Consider the following 12,357-nt stretch of genomic DNA (forward strand, 5'->3'; position numbering starts at 1 on the left):
ATATATGGTGTTGTTAGTACCTTAATAATGATAATTGTGCTAATATTTTATTAATCTTAATTGACTTAATTCCAAATAACAAACTGTCAGTTTCAGACCAAAGGTAATAACTGTGTTACTACGTAATATATAGTGTTTTATTTTTTACATAGCATGTTTAAATAGTAAAGATAATTTAATTATGTATTTAATATTCATTCCATGAAATAAGTATTTACATAGATGTAAAGCATCAAAATCACTTTAATGTATTGTATATTAATTTATTTTCTTATTGAAATAAATATGTCAATTATTATTATTTGTGTTGTTTTATTTTATAGAACATTATATAAGAATAACCTTCGTTCAAATATATTGTTAGATACTCATACACTGTAGCCGTTCAAAAAGTGGCACAGTCGTAGCAAGGCAAAAATTACCCATGTCTTCGCTTGACGTTCTCAAACTCGTATCTTAAAGAACAATTACTGAAAAAGATTACTGAAATGCAAAAAATGGATTGTACTTACAAATCTTGCAGGCTGATTTAACATCACGTTTCTTTCACATTCACACACTGGCCTTTACTTATTCTTAAAGTAATGCGTCCCGAATTAACGAATTAGAAATTAACAACCTTGATAATAAATTTAAAATAAATAGAAAATTTTTCTGTCTTCTGAATAATCACTCTATAAGATACGAGTTTGAGAAAGTAATGCATCGAATATGTCTTGATTTGCTTGGTGGCCGCTTGTAAATAACGATACACTAACAGTATAAAAAAGACGGAGAATCATACTTACAGCAAGTATATCATCTAGTTACATTATTTTTTTAATTTTCTTTTTAATTTTAGGCATTTTAATCGAATTTTTGTTAACATCGTGAGCTATATATACACATACACATCTATCCCTTTTTGCAGGCACCACTCATAAGCGAAACAAAACGGCAAACGACAATGTCAAAATGATGTAAATTCACATTGGTTGTGATTAGTTTGTACTTTGTTTCATTGTTTTAAGATTCATTTCACAATACACTTTTAGATATCTTGTTTCATTTCTGGATGTCAATATGTAGAAACTTGCACGCATGTATTACGACGCTGTTACAAAAATAAATGTAATGTTAAGATCTATATTAGAATGATTTATATCAAACGTAGGACTACTTGCTACATAATTAAAGAGGTATACGTATATATATATGTGAGGCGCACTATAAGTTTCCGGAATAAATAAGAAAAAAATACTATAAATGGTCAGAAATGAATTTATTGTTTCTCAAAATATTCTCCGTTAGCGTTAATGCATATTAACGCATATGAATTAACCAATTTTGAAAACATTTATGCCACTCCTCCGTGACAATCTCTGAAACATATTTTTCATACTCTTCGACAGCCTCTTCAGGTGATGAAAATCGTTGACCGCGTAACTGGTTCTTAATTTTTGGAAATAAATAAAAGTCACAAGGTGCCAGGTCGGGACTATACGCGGAATGGCTCATAAGGTGAATGTTGTTCACTTTCAAATACTCATTTGTGCAAGATGGTACGGCGTTTACCGTTATTTTTACGGAGTTTGTCAATAACTTTCGGCAAACAAATGGTCGTATATCAATCACTATTCAGGGTACAACGATTCTCCGAAGCAATAGTAGCCACGTGTCTAGTTTTATTTAAAAAAGAAGCAATCATCCGCTTAGAGGCACTTTGCACGCGCGCCAGTTTGGTTGGTTTCGGCTCATCTCGAAAGACCCATACGCTCGTAGATTTAATTGTGTTTGACCCATGCCTATCCCTAAAGATACCCGAATCTCATGGTATGTAACATGCCTGTCTGTTTTGATCATACGGCGCACAGCATCGATGTTTTTGTTGTTCACAGCAGTGGACGGACGACCATCACGAAATTCGTCACTGAGATTCATATGACCACGTTTGAATTCTGAAAACCAACTGTAAATAGTCGTCTTGCATGGTGCTTCATCGCTAAAAGCAGTCTCAAGCCGAGCGAAGCTCCGCTGAGCTGTTAAATTACACTTAAAGTCGTAGAAAACCATACTACGAAAATTTTCACGAGTTAAATCCATGGTGATGTAAACAACCAATTTCTAAAATGACGCCACTATGTAAAAACAAGTGACAGTCAGATGAAACAAACTGTATTCTACAGCCAAAGAGTTCCATTTTCAAATGTTGTAATTACTTTTTAAATATTATTTATGTAAGTGGCCAGTTCCGGAAACTTATAGTGCGCCCTATGTACAAATAAGCTTGACACGTATACGAAGTTTGGGTTTAATTTTATATGGAATCGTGCATCTACCAATACATTTGATCGAAGATAACAACAATAATACATCAAATCCTACTGAAATCGCAGCGAAGCCGGTAATGACTACAGAAATACTTTTTTGAGCTCCTAACTGTATTGACTAGTAAAGTAATGCTAGATTTCTATAACTCAAACTTTAATATGACGTTGGAGTCAATTATTTATAGCCTCTAACAGCACCGGCTAAATAAGATTAGGAATTAATTTGTTTCGATACAATAGCATACCTTGGTAAAATCGGTAATGACTATGGAAACAGTTTTTTCAGGCCCTAACAGCTTTGGCTAAATTAAAGAAGACTAGAAAAATAACTTGAAATTCAGTATGACGTAAAACCGGTGATGAGATGCAAACAATTTTTTAAAGCCCCTCACAGCATTAGCTAAATACAATCATATAAGACTACGAATTATTTTGTTGCAATGCAGTAGCATAACATGGTAAAGCTGGTGATGACTATGGAAATGTTGTTGATATCATGTAGTAGAAGGAAAGCGACTGGTTCATTATTTACCACGGCGGAACGGAGAAGTACTGGTTCATCTGCCATTAGAATTTCGATATTTTCGGGATCTTCATTGCCATCACCACTAGCTCCTTAGTCCAATTATCGTAATACTGGTAGATAATGTCTGGTAAATTATTGTTGACAAAGTAGGTAGTTTATTTTGAAAATCTCGGTATTAACTATTGAAACTTCGCCCGAATTCCGCTTCTGCCAATCGATGTGGTTCACATGGGTCTGTATGTAAGTAAATGATATTCTTCGTCATTTCTACATTTGAGCTACTTAAAAAATGTAGAATTGGCGTAAAATAACCACTAATAAAACTGCCATAAAATTATTCTTGAGATTTAATTATTTGCTACCCAATTCGTAAATTTAATAATAACACATACTATTATTGGAACTTAAATCATGAAACGATTACTGTGAAAGTAAGCACTTAATTAATCGAAAGTAAGGTCTAAGAGCATGAAATCCACGTCCGTAATAAAAATGGCCTTGCAAATGGCAATTTGGTTTAGTCAAACAGGTTTTTATTGAGCGCTATTTTTTTTTATATTATGTGAGCAGCAAGCAAGCACACGGCACGCCTGATGGAAAGCGGTAACCGTCGCCTGTGAACACCTGCAACACCAGAGGCGTCACGAGCGCGTTGCCAACCCTTTAGGATCCTTCTCAAACGCCCTTTGAAGGGCTATGTTCAAGTAGTACAAATAATGCCGTACTGTCTTTTCTTACATTATCTATTAGTACCGAGGTCACTCGTCGAAGTATTCGTCAACCTCTTGAAGATGCAGAGATTCCTGGAGGAGCTCTGGCGCCCGAAGTGAGAGTCGTTACGTTGTTCAGTTGTGGAAACCAGCCGATTCTACCATAACATACATTACCTAGTAACGGAGACCATTATGGGCAACGTAATACTAGACAGCCACAATATACGAACTATTACTCCTGCTGCTAGGTACGCGCCTTCTCTAAGAGGTCTTAGTTCATAATTATTACGTCAACGGCAAGTGAGATAATGCGGGTGAGTACTTAACATGTCTCCGGAAAGTTATGTTAATTTTCTACAAGAAGATGTTTTCCTTTATTGTTACAAAAGTGATAAATAAAAAATTTTACTGCACATGAATCGAAAATATTTAAGGAGTGTCATACTTAATTTCGACAAACACTATTTCGACTCGACAGTACTTGGACTACACATTAATTCGACGGAACATTATTTCGACAAAACATACTATGTTCGACAGGTCACTAGTCCGACAGAACACTGATTCGACAACACTTACTAACGATAGGTCACTACACCGTCAAAAAACTGCTTAGACAACACATGTATTTGACAGGTCACTATTCGACTACTTAGGGACCACTTCTTTTTTGAGCGGAATATCTCATATACATAAATGTGTCTGAAAAATTATCTGTGAATTTCATGTTCTGTCAGAATAGTAACTTGTCGAGTACATGTGTTGTCGAAGTAGTTTCCTGTTGGTGTCGTGCCCTATCGAATGCTTATGTTGCTGAGGCAGTGTTCTGTCGAAGTAGTGTTCCGTCGAATTAATGTGTAGTCGAAGTACTGTCGAGTCGAAATAGTGTTTATCGAAATTAAGGATCACACTCGATTTAAGTAGTGATTGCGGGATGACTTGGTGAGAATCAAACACACTCCTAAGTATCAGGCAAGAGTTGTTCTAAGCAAGGACTGTCTGTTTAGGCTTTTATATTAATTTCCCCTTAAAACTCTGAGGTGCAGAGTAACCTGTAGCCGAAAGTCCCCGTACCTAATTATGAAACTTAATACAGTTCCTTGTACTCGCCCTTGTTTTGATGTATTTTTATGTATTTTTGCTTGTCGAAACGTAAACCACAATGCCAAAACGATTTCGTACTGCCGCTTAGGGTTTCCAACGGAATATTTCTGCGATCTATTTTGTAACACTAACTCGCTCAGTCCATTTCGCTCACTCGTTTGCGGTGGAAGCATTTCTATGAGGTTTACCGTTATGAGTCAAACGACGTTTGTTCCGCTTATTGCCCTTTCGCAGTGGAAGGCAGGCATTACTGTGTTCGGATTTTAAAGGGCACTGGTGAAACTACAGGTACTCCATTTTATGTCTCACAGTGACGGTTGCAGTGGCAGTGCCGCTCTGCTCTGAGTGCCACTGCAACTGTTATGGGCAGGGGTGTGACTTACCACCTGGCGCACCACTCGTTCTTCCGTTAGTTGATATCATAAAAAAAGTAAAACGAAAATTGTAACATAGAACATTTATTATATCTCACTCATTCCTTCATAGTATCGTCGATTCGTAAATTCACAAGAAAACGAATGTTTGAAGGCAATATAATATTATTATTAATTAATTATATCGCAACTACATTATATACGTGTTCTATACAAGATGCCATAGAGTCTTATTTTAAATTGTTATTCTAACACAAAATAAAATAAATAACTATTCCCCTGTCACAATATATATGCTTTATATTATGTACACTTATATATATAAATTTTATTACGTTACATAAGTTTTTACATTGAAATAAGTAGTACGAACTTACGTATCTAAAGGCGTGTTTAACATTGCCGTATACATTCAGATTATTTTTTCCTCGATGTAACATCAAGTTATATTTAGCGAAAAATATTTGTCAATACTCGACATTATGGAACAAATATTATAATCTCGACGTTACTTTGGAATACGAAAATGTCTGTAATAGAGTAATTTAAATCAAAAATATTTTTAGTCTTTATTTTACTTTGGATTCAAACCTGACGTTCTAAAATTCTTTGACGTTCTAAAGTTCTAAAGGTCGTACATACCTTCGTGTTCCAAAGTATTGTGGGACCATTTTGTATCTATGTATATTAAGCTGACATAAACGCCTCGACAAAGTGGTAATTTACAATGTTTCATATCATTCAATCAAGTGTAAACATACATGTGCCCTTTAGAGCGACTAGACATAACTTACAATATTAACGGAAAAATGTTATTTATATATTTCGATTCAGTATTTCATGGTCTTAAAAATAATTTACTTACGTACGTTAGTTTCATAGATGACGATACATATTAAAATGTTTTTATAACGTGACGTCATCAGTCCGGTGGGTGCCCACAAGTTCAGTTCTACTAATGACAATAGTGAACGTGCTAGTGACTATACAATACAACTAACGGTAAAAATAGGAATCTTTGCGTCTTAAATCTAAATACTACTTTCTCACTACAGGGTTGATCAATTTAAGTGAACGGAAAATCTTGTAGCTTGTAACCAAGCTTTAAAGGCTCGATTTCATTGAGCGAGTTTACTAGCTACTGGCCAGCGAATTTACAAGCTTATAGTAAACTTGTCCAGTGTAATCATGTTTACTAGGTAACCGGGCTACTTTACTCGCTAATCGCTGGGCTTCTTAGCTAATAAACTAGCCCAAATGATGCAGGCATCATCACAGTTGCTATTCAAATAGTGCGACTAAAGAACAACAACGTACTGACGACACGTGGTTTAAACTGGCTAACTATCAGTAGCCAACGCTACTGATCGAATGGAATGTTTTGTGTGTCATCATCACTAACGCACTAGCTGAAGTCAGCTTCTAAACTTGCTAGCTATAAGCTACTAAAGTCACTCAATGTAATCGAGCCTTTAGTTTATTTTTTTTAAGTTTAGTGATAAAATAGCAGAGCCCATACTCGAGCATTTTTTAGGGTGCTGGTATGGCAAGCCACACACACATAATTAAAATTTAGCTCAAGGTACAATTTTTATTTATATTTTTACATTTATTTCAATCTTATGTTTATTATATTTTAGATTTTTATTTATTTATTTATTTATTCATGGAAAACCAACAGCTTCTTACATTTAATAAAAACAGGAGCATAAACATAAAGCCAATTACAGGTTTCCTCCTATAGCTTCAAACAAATCATACATGATTTACGTAATTTTATTTTATTTTTAATGTTATTTTATTAACTTTTTAATTTTATTATATTTTTACAAGTATTAAACTGTGTAAACTAACATAGTACATACGGTTTATGTAAAAGTATCTAAACACAACATAGGACTATGTTGTGTTTAATAAAAAAAAATATTATTATTAACTTTATCTGCGACATAAGTACAATGTGATATAGGACGATACATTGATTTTGTTTATTTTTTTGAAAGGAACAAAAGAGAAAATTTTTATGTGTCTATAGTCGCCGCACGTTCCCCTATGCCATTGCATCTTGTCTAGCTATTAAGTACTAAGTATTTTAAGGCCAATGTAATGGCGGATGCGTATGCTTATTATGCCTATCAACAACTCTGCAACCAATAGTGACAATAAGCACATGGCAGTCTCTATTCCTGCTCTCCGAACACAGCCACTTGACTCTTGATGAGCAGACAGAGTGTCGAGTATATGAGTACCCTCGGAATTTCATGGTCTTAGCTCCGTTTTGATTTGTGAAGAACGCTGGGCGATCTGGGTCTGCAAGGAATATTCGTGTTAGTACCTATAAATAAAAGTGTGGAAAACATACTAAACAAACGATTTGGTTAAAAATATAACAATTTATACAGAAAAGTATTATTTTCGTGACAGGCGATAGCGCTAGTAGATCATATATGTATAGTAAGTCATATTTATTATCTACAGTGGAACTGATAAAGAACCTTCTGAAGTTAACTGGAGACCGGCTTAGATTGACGCACAACACAGTAATACTAAACGCACAACACAGTAATACTAAAATGCGTATGGCAAGTCGCGTGGAAGGTAACAAGGCTGATTACACATGGCTCCGCGACGCCGCAAGAGTTGCGGCGTTATACTTCTGCACCAGCGGCCCGACTGCTGCCCATGTGACGTGATCATCTGAAATCTTACCGTTACAAGTAACGCCACCGCTGCGGTGCAGGTATGAAAGTGTGTAAACAAATACAAGTTGTTACGGCACCATGTGTAATCAGCCTTAGCGCAGCCTCACGTTTCGCGCTTCTGAGTAAGGACTAAAGTTAATTGCACCGGGTTGCATATTTTCCTAACAACATAGGTAAGAAAGAGAGGTGGGGGAAGAGGTGTAAGAAACATCACAACTAATAAATTTTATGATCGTTTATTATCTATGAAACAAAACTTGACAAGTAATCATTTATAATCAGTTAAAACGACAAGTCAAATAAAATAAAAACACAAAGAGATAATTCATTTTCTGAATAAATCAAAAAGATATTTTAATATTAAAGTCAGCAGTACTGTCATTTTTAATACGCGACCTTGCGTGAGGAGTATTTGATATTGTGACTCGATACCTACAACAAGCTAAACATTATGCCTAATAAAAAACAATAACAACAAACATAACAATTTCCCCAATAGTCCCTAAACGCATGATAATAATAGTCGTCTATAAATTTACTCCAAGATAAAAACCTTAATTTGAAATGCAGAAATTACGACCAGTAAAATAAAATATAAATTACTACGTTTTGAAGTGTGCATTTGAGCTCCAAAGTCCTAGGGCACCAGCTTATGTTATACGTATCAGACACTAGCGCCATAACGCATATTATAAATAACCTAGTACACACGCCAGCACATCAAGCTACACATTGACGTATCTTGTTCCGTTGCACTGCAGGCGAATTTCGAACAAAAATATGTAGTCTGATATGCCGTTGTCCGTACATCGGAGGCTATTACAACAACTTCGCCACAAACTGCCATTGCAAAAATGATGTTGTGTTGTACAACTACGCCGTCGCCGTCAAAACAAACCATAATATTATTAATTTTGTGGAGTATTCAGTTTCTTCTTAACATAGAAAGCTCCGGACCTTTATCTCCCCTTTTTTCTTAGTTCTTTGGTGTTATATTCATTTTCCATTACGTATTCTGTTTCCTCATTAAACGTATCTTCAGCTGGTACAAAATCAAGTCCGAAGAAATGATACAAGTCTTTTATATACTTTTCTGTTTCTTTATCGTGTGTCAAGTAATAAATAATAATATTCTTAGTTCCCACTGACAAAACTAACTGAATGACATTAATGAAAGTTGTATAGGTTTTCATAACCGCAGCACTACTACTAAGGTTAGCAACCTTTAGTGTTTAACACTTTAGTTGTTATTTTTCTTCGGACATATATTCAGACAATTTTTCCTTGAGCGTCTTTCTGATACGGTACGCCGAGGAGTTTTTTCTCCACCTTTTTCTCATCGCTTTTTTTTGCTTTGGTGTCATATCCTTAACTGACAATAAATGTTTATCCTGTTTACGCTTTAAATATCGTAATCTTTCTTTTTCTCTTTGTTGCTGATATAAAACTGGGTCGCTCTTGATTAACGCATATTTTTTTCTTTTGGCAATCCTCTGTTTCATTTTCGTATCTAAAAGATTAATATTTTGTAAGAGTTGAAATTTGAAGGAAGCCATTCAACAAGCTGGAAAATAAACGATTAAAAAGGGGTGGTTCTGAATCGCTTGCCAGCACATTAACGTTCCATCCACTGCAATATTAGTGGATAAAATAAAACATGTTAATATTCATTATTCTATATTGGTTATATGGATCGACGTCAAATTTTTGAGGAAATTACATTGACTTACAAATAAATGGACGACGGGTCTAATACAAAAACCACGAAAAAAATGTCCCATGTCAACCTATTTAAACGTAGTGACATGTAAAGGAATATGAAAAAGTTAAAACGTTGAATTTAAATTGTAATGTCATCGCAGTACTGTCTAATTTTGCTTGCTTCGCTGTCAGAAGAAACAAACGAAGACTAAAGCGTGAATGACGCTCTGTATACGATTTTAACGCCCTATAAGTCCGGACACTTTTTAGCGCGGACCCGACGTCCATATAATTGTAAGTCAATGGGAAATTATAATAGTTTCAATGCAGTACATTTTGCAGATTAGTTAACTTAGCATTAACTTTAACAGATTGGTTAGCTTAACATTTTAAAATTAAGTTTATCTGCGTCCATGAATCATGAATCAGTATAGAATACAATCGAGAAAGAGTCAGGCGACGAACTATCGTAGTAATGAAAAAACACTTTTTAATTATTTAACAGACTTATATTTTCACTGATCTTTATTGAATATTATGATGAGTTTGTTAATATAATTATTAATACAAAAACCGAATACAAAGAAAAAATCCTTCAGGACTGGAAAGCAGATTTGTTCGACTCGTGACAGGCCGAAGGAATTACTATACTACTATTTTTATATTATTCGTGCATGGAACCAATCACATGAAACGTTAATTGGTGCCCACAAAATATACTTCTAAATAAATTTTAAATAAACGTAAACATGCTCACAAAGGCGTAGTAAACTAATAACAATTATATTATAACAACAATTTTAACGCAAGAAAATAAATAATTTATTACAATTTTGATATTGTGTTTATTTTTCAGATCATCGTCATATAGTTTCATTTTGTATTTCTTATTTGTTCATTATCTTACCCACTTTATTGTTCTTCTTCATCATTTCTACCTCTCTCGTCTACTTCTGTCTTAAATTGCCTCTTTGTGATTTTTTCTGCTTTGTTGCAGAGCAAATTTTTGGGTGCAATCTTTGATTTATTATAACTGCTTTGAAAATATTTATCACAATCAGATTCTGAAAAATTCGTAGTTGACTTTCTAATAATCGGCAGAAAACAATTTCACGTATTGAAAATGCTTTAGTGCAATTTTTATCTACGTTCAAGAAGTGCCAGTCCAAGAACATTTCAGTAAAAAAGTGATCCAATTAATCTATAACATGAATCAATCTTTCTCAATTTCCCTAGAGTAACCATAATAATAATATACATATAAATGTCATGACACCAACCGTTCATGAACACTAATTACGATTTTTTTAATTCTCCTCAAGTTCTTTTAGTTCTTGGACGCTTATTTAAAGGCTTAATATTATAATATTGTAGCACTAGCACGATAGGGCGCAACTAGCGAGAGAGCGATATAAAGCGCGATACACTGCTATTCTCGCATAGAGACATCGCGCTTTAAGACGCTCTCACGCAAGTCGCGTCTTATTGTGCTAGCCCTACAATAATGTTTTAGATTATAACCATATTAGGAAGTACTATCACCTTACCTATGTCAGTCAGTGTGAGCATTACTATGTTCCGGTTATGAAGGGCAATCCTGGTGAAATTACAGGCATATGGGTCTTGTCAACTTACGTGTCAGGGTGACGGGCCTTAGCGATAGCTCTGAGTGGCACTGCAACTGTTATGGATAGGCGTGTCCCTTATCATCAGGCACAAAAAAAATTGTTGGTGCAGTTTGATAATTTTGCATGATTGAATTTATTGGCGCTTGAACCATTTCTTGAAGAAAATCAAGCAAGTACATATACTGGTCGCCTTTTTTGTTGGTTTGATGACAGTTTGGTAGCTGCGCTATTGATGACATTTGTATCTGAAACAACGGTATTTTATATTACACTTTGCAACGAAAAAGTCCCTGAAACAAAAACCTCGATTGTGAAAAAGACTCAATAATGCAAGCCCCCCTGATGAAATCGAAACTTCTTAATAAAAGACAATCGTCCTCCAAATAGTCTATCGCTGCAGTGTTCATATAGCCTCGTGACTGAAAATGTAGTTTTGCGTTTTATTTTCCAAAAGTATTTATAAATTTATCCGAAACTATAACTGAGTGGGATGAAGACGAATGAACGACACAGTTATAGATTTTTTTTTTCAGCGGTAAACTAGTTCTCGGATTTAGTATGAGAATGTATCACGTTCTGAATATACTAATTCTACTTGAGCGTATAATTTGTTGGGAAACTAAATTCGATATTTTTTTATACAAAAAATAAGTGCGCAATTGACCTCCATCAAATGAGATGGAGGTTAACTGTGAATGTACTCCACCCCTGTGTTGTGAGTATTCACAACATAGGGGTGGAGTACATTATCGTGAAATATTAAATAATATTTCAAGAAGGATACTATACCCAAGTATCATGATAATATTAAAAAATATTTAAATTAAAAAAATTGCCAGCGAAATTACGTAGGGAAAACTAAAATGAAATTTACTCAAAACGGCTTTCCTGCTACGTGAGTACCTGAAAATGGAAAAATACACGTTAGTTACAAAACCTTACCCGTGAGAAAAATAATTACTAACCATAGTGCCATTACGTTACGTTCTCTTGATACATATAGATTACACGTCTAATGAATTTGCGCTATTTTCTTAAAATATAATTAATACAACACATTTACACAATATCATATGTATTTTAAATACATTGAAAGTCAAATTATACAAATAATTGATAGCATTAATTACATTACTTAAAATCGTTCGTGATAGGCGCAGATCACGTTCCAAGGAAACAAGTTATATGATCACCTTACACAACATTTTGTTTATTTCAATCACATTGTTTTTTCTGTGTAGTTATTATATACATTTTATACTCCATATCACACACTGAGAAGGACAGACGGGAAGTAAAA

General features: G+C 34.5%; 1 long non-coding RNA gene across 1 annotated transcript; it reads right to left on the reverse strand.

Annotated features, from left to right (window-relative positions):
* Nucleotides 1-7,204: 7,204 nt before the first annotated feature.
* Nucleotides 7,205-11,960, reverse strand: LOC113237895. Its single transcript, XR_003311074.1, has 3 exons — nucleotides 11,932-11,960; nucleotides 11,065-11,302; nucleotides 7,205-7,336 (listed from the first exon to the last, which is right to left on the reverse strand). It is a non-coding gene; the product is annotated as an uncharacterized LOC113237895 (long non-coding RNA).
* Nucleotides 11,961-12,357: the final 397 nt, after the last annotated feature.

The sequence above is a fragment of the Hyposmocoma kahamanoa genome, unplaced genomic scaffold (assembly GCF_003589595.1).
Source record: "Hyposmocoma kahamanoa isolate Upper Pololo Valley unplaced genomic scaffold, ASM358959v1 94, whole genome shotgun sequence".
NCBI lineage: Eukaryota > Metazoa > Arthropoda > Insecta > Lepidoptera > Cosmopterigidae > Hyposmocoma > Hyposmocoma kahamanoa.